The following is a 5,494-nucleotide window of genomic DNA, read 5'->3' on the forward strand; positions in this document are numbered from 1 at the left end:
AATCTTGAAAATACAATGCTAAGAGAAAGAAGTCAGATACAAAATCAGATACACGATTCCATTTTTGTGAAATGTCCCCAACAGACAAATCCATAGAGACAGAAAGTGAATTAGTGTTTGTATTAGTCAGAGTTCTCCAAACAGAACCAATAGGATGTACAAAAATATATAGAGAGAGATTTGTTATAAGGAATTGGCTTACACGATTACGGAGCTGAACAAGCCCCCAAACCTGCAGTTGGCCAGCTGGAGACCCAGGAGAGATGATAGTGTAGTTCAGTCCAAAGGTCCACAGGCTCCAGCCAATGGGGGGAGCTGATATTTCAGTTTGAGTATGAAGACAGAAATAACCAATGTTTCAGTTTGAGTATAAAGAAAGGAAATAAAAATAAAAACAAATGCAAGAGGACTTCCCTGGTAGCACAGTGGTTAAGAATCTGCCTGCCAATGCAGGGGACACGGGTTCGAGCCCTGGTCCAGGAAGATCCCACATGCCATGGAGCAACTAAGCCCATGTGCCACAACTACTGAGCCTGCGCTCTAGAGCCCGTGAGCCACAACTACTGAGCTTGAACCCGTGTCCCCTGCACTGGCAGGCGGATTCTTAACCACTGCACCTCCAGGGAAGTCCCTGAAGCAATTTTTACTCCAATGAAGAAAATCCCTCTATCTCTGGTCTCAGTTTTTACTATATAAAAGGACTGGACCAGATGACCTCCAGCTTTAGGAGTCAATGCCTCTGGACCTGGCCAGGGAGAGAGGAATCACCACAAATTCCAGTGATTTACACACAAAGTATAGCTTACTGTAATAAAGTTAATTTTAGAGCATGGTCTAAAAAATTGTTCTTTATCCATCAACCCCATCCTGTAATGAGGTATTCCGAATATATGCTTTTAGTGAAAATAAAATCATCTAGAAATTACAAAGAGAACTTCTGGATTATGAGAAATGTCTATGGAGTTAATAAATTGCTCTTAATTCAAGTGTACACCCTGAGAGGAATTCAGGATGGAGAACAGTGTGAGGTACTCCATGCTTTGGACAAGCAGGCCTTAGACATTTAGATATATATCTCAGGAAGAATTTAAATGATTCCAGATTCTTGCATCTTCCCATACACAGAAAAGCACTAAATGCATTAACTTGAGATATTTGTTCTTTGTGACTAGCAGTAATCTTTTACCAAGGTGTATGCTTGACCGAATGTATTCCCTAGCCAAAAATCACGTATAAACTGGCATTCCCCCCTGCCTCTTCAGAGCATTTTCCTCTGAGCTAACTGAGTAGCTGTCTCCTGGGGCTATAGTCCTCAGTAAGACCCCGAAGAAAATTTAAACTCACAACTCTTATGTGGTGTGTCTTCCTTTAAGTCGGAAAAGCCCATGCAAGAGAAATAGAGCATTAAGAAGCAATGGAAGGATGTGGCTGAGGCTTTGCCGGCCTCACTATGTCTGCCATTTTCAATTTTTAGAGTCTGTTGACTGTAATCTTGCTGCTTGCATGTACCTGTGCTTATATCCGATTCTTGGCATCCAGTCTCCTGGAGAGAAATGAAACTGGGTTGTTGGGTATATTTTGGAAGTGTGCCAGAATTGGTGAACAGAAGAAGCCTTATGTTTCAGGATGCTGTATTGTGATGGCTTTCAGCATCCTCTTCATACAGTAGCTTGGAAGAATGCCAGAATTCAGTTGCCATCAGATTTAAATAAGAAAAAAAGAAGGAGTTATCTGCAGAAAATAATGGAAAGAATGGTTAATCCTTTTATCTCTGAACATTGAATGAGATAAAGTTCTAGCTGCTGTTCTCTGTTTGTGTTATTGGACCAATGTTTTGTTATTGGACCAATATAAATTATTAGGGGGACTTCCCTGGAGGTTCAGTGGTTAAGACTCCATGCTCCCACTGCAGGGGGCATGGGTTCTATCCCTGGTCAGGGAACTAAGATTCCGCACGCGGAGCTGTGCAGCCAGGAAAAAAAAAAAAAATGACCTATATAATTATATAATTTATATAATTATATAAATAATTAGGATGTAACCATTTAATAATCAGAGTGGAAATATGTCTGTAACAATCAACCTCAGTCCTGTACTACAATATTACATTCTGCATATGTCATTCTGTTGTATCAGGTACCAGTTTTTAGTGAGGTATCTTTAAGACACATGGTAGAAAACAAAATTGGTAAATTACTCAAGTTCCTTTCACTGTGATTTGGAAACAAGAAATCTTTATGGACTGAGACCTTTTTTGGACTAGCTTTTTTATTGAAAAAAGAAAGGTTCAGTTTGTGTTGGTAAGGCTTGCATTCATATTTAATAATGCTGGCTTTTCCACTGGCCACATCATTTTGAGCATTAACCAGAGTACCTCTACTTTTAGCCGACTGTTGTTTATTACAGGTGTTTAAACTATTTAAAATAAGCCTATGCAATTCTTAAGAAGGAAGATAAATGAGATGTGACTTGAAGGGTACTATTGAGAAGATGTTCCTATTTAACATGAAAGAATTCAGAATACCTGACTGGTGTTATCGTCTCTGAAACCTCTGGTTAGGTATGGATAAAAATGCCTTAAGCATGAATTTGAGCAGCTGTCGTTCTCTGAATAAGGCTACGTGCTTAGGTCTCTACGTGTTAATTACCCCAAAATGCAAAGGGTGTTTTTGTTTTTTAATACAGCACTTTAAACCTAGTTTATGTTTTGTCTGTCAACTTGAACTGGAATCTTGTGTAACTTAGTAAGTGATGATAAACAGGTTTCATATGTACTTACCATATGCCATGGCATATATCTCTTTGAGCTTTGATGATAAAGGAAGACCTTCAGTAATTTTCATCGAGGTAAGAGGAACGTGGGAAATGTGACATAAATTTTGTAGCAGAAGTTATTACACATGTATGGTTAACGTTTCTTAAGGTTCAACCAGAATTCAGTTAAAATTACAAAGCTAAGGAGAACTTCTTAGCTAAAAAGTGCCCTTGACAGGGACTTCCCTGCTGGTCCAGTGGCTAAGACTCTGTACTCCCACTGCAGGAGGCCCAGGTTCAATCCCTGGTCAGGGAACTAGAGCCCACATGCTGCAACTAAAGATCCCACACAGGGCAACGAAGATCCTGCATACCACAACTAAGATCTGGTGCAGCCAATTAAATAAATCTTTTTTTTTAATTTACCATTAGAGATAGTATTGATTAGATGTTGTTGTCAGCTATTAATTCCCCATAAAGATAAAAAGAATAAAGCTTTTTTTTTTTTTTAAGAAAGAAAAAAAGAAACAATGGGCAGAATAGCTCTCTTCAGAGAGATTTAGAACTTAGGACTTTGAGGGAAATGGTCCCCAGCCTGAAATTCTCATGAAACTCCACAACTTCTGAAAGCTGTACTGTGAATGATTCCTCTGGCCGGCTTCCTCCTGGAATGATGTCATTACCCTGCCGTCCCAGTTCCCTTTTTTCTCTAAGGCCTTGCCCTTTCAGCCCACACCTTGAGCCTGGCTCAAACATTTACTGAAGTACTACTGTGGAAAAATGTTACATGCCTTATGATAATAACAGCAAAACTTATACAGCGTTACGCTGGTGTTTAACATTTTACGTACATTATTACCGTCTTTAACACTTACAACAATCCAGTGATGTATGTACTTGTGTTGTCACTGCCATTTTGCAGATAACAAACTGTGGCACAGAGAAGTTAAGTAACTTGCCAGAAATCACACAGCTAGAAAGAGGCAGAGCTGGGATTCAAACTCAGGCAGTCTGGCTCCATGGCGCATACCCCGCTGCTTACAACAACTTAGTTATTCTGATGCCCTTATTTTCCCATTTTACAGACAAGGAAACAGGTTCAGAGAGGTTTAAAGACTTGTCCACAGTCACCAGCTAGTAACTGACAGTGTCAGGATTTGAACCCAAATTATCTGACTCTGTGTTTCATGATTTTAACATTCTCTGCATGTTCTTTTGATGATAATAAAATAAAAGCCTGAAAGTTTGTTAATCTGAGGAAGAAAACATATATGTCTTTAAAATTCACCATATACATGACTCAAAGACCATGCTGGCATAGGTATATAAACTGTATTTCCTGTAAACTTCTCCAGCCCTTGAAACCAAATGAAATCATTTGAAGAAAAATAACTCAAATTTCCCCAGTTGGGGTAACCACATCCCTCAGTATGATGCAAGATCCCAGAAAGCCTCCACACTCTGCATTTCTGTGAACGTGTATGGGAATTCTTCCTCATATTCCATCTGTTCCCATGGGGGTCACACAAGACCCAGAGAAAGCAAAAATCCATGCTGGCATATCTGGGGCAGACTCTCCTCTTCTCTCCCCTTATCACAGGATGATATTACAGTCGCATTGCTCTTTCCTCCCTTACAACTCTGTATTGTAAGGACTGTTCATTGTCGTTATGCAAATAGACCCAGAGAGGTTGGGCCCACCCACCCCCTCCCCGAAAGTAGGCAAGTTCAGACATGCCCGTGCTTTCTTTAGATTGACATGCCATGTGAACTCTCAGGCTCAAATACGTGCTGAAAACAGACAGAAAACTTGCACATTCTCTCCTCATGTGCAAACAGACTTTTAGAAGGCTCTGGGAGATTCCCAGCTATTATTATACTATCGTATTGAATGTTTGCCTAAAAAAAAAAATCAGAATGATGGCTAACTTTGTCTAATGTTTTATGCAATTTTCCTGAGTAATGTAAACATAGCTGTTGAGAATGAGCAAACTGAATAAGTGTGACATGAAATTTATAAATAAACTTTTCAACAAGGATGATGTTTTATAAAATAGGTCAAATTTAAAACAGTTTCCAAAATCTTTTTGGTAACTTTAAAGTTCTACTAAGTTAAGTTAAATGATGGTTATTCATTGACTATCCAGATCATTTCCAAATGAGATAATGTGGGAATTCCCTGGCAATCCAGTGGTTAGGACTCTTCACTTTCACTGCCAAGGGCCTCGGTTCAATCCCCGGTTGGGGAGCCAAGATCCCACAAGCCACGTGGTGCAGCCAAAAAATAAAATTAAATAAAATAAATAAAAGTTTTAAAAAAACAAGGTAATGTACTAAAATATTAATTGCTACATTTAAGTTTACCTGCTTTGGGCTTCCCATCTGAACTAAAGATTTTGGAGGTCTTTTCGTAAACACGTGTCATGCCACATTGAAAAACTGTACACTGAGGAAGCCTATGCTTCTAGAAGTATGAAATAGTATATTCATAAATCTACAGAATGGTTGGTATATAACAGACAGTTCATAATTGCTTTCTTCCTAGTTTTCACTAGAAATTAAGGTTTATAAGAGTTAAGATTTTTAATTAATATATGGAATTAAAACTGCTAGAAATAATACCCCAAAGAAGGTAGGGAATTTTTCCTCCCCTACACCATATATGTCTGGCTGAGCACACAGACCATTACTCTGTCAAATAAAAAACAAATCCAGACTTAGTCAGGAGAGACTCTATTCA

At 38.9% G+C, this 5,494-nt stretch overlaps 1 pseudogene; it reads left to right on the plus strand.

Moving 5' to 3' along the window:
* The first annotated feature begins 1,450 nt into the window (after positions 1-1,450).
* LOC112400129 (protein kish-A pseudogene) lies at positions 1,451-1,669 on the plus strand (annotated as a pseudogene).
* The last annotated feature ends 3,825 nt before the right edge of the window (positions 1,670-5,494 follow it).

The sequence above is a fragment of the Neophocaena asiaeorientalis genome, unplaced genomic scaffold (genome assembly GCF_003031525.2).
Source record: "Neophocaena asiaeorientalis asiaeorientalis breed wild unplaced genomic scaffold, Neophocaena_asiaeorientalis_V1.1 scaffold357, whole genome shotgun sequence".
NCBI classification, from domain to species: domain Eukaryota; kingdom Metazoa; phylum Chordata; class Mammalia; order Artiodactyla; family Phocoenidae; genus Neophocaena; species Neophocaena asiaeorientalis.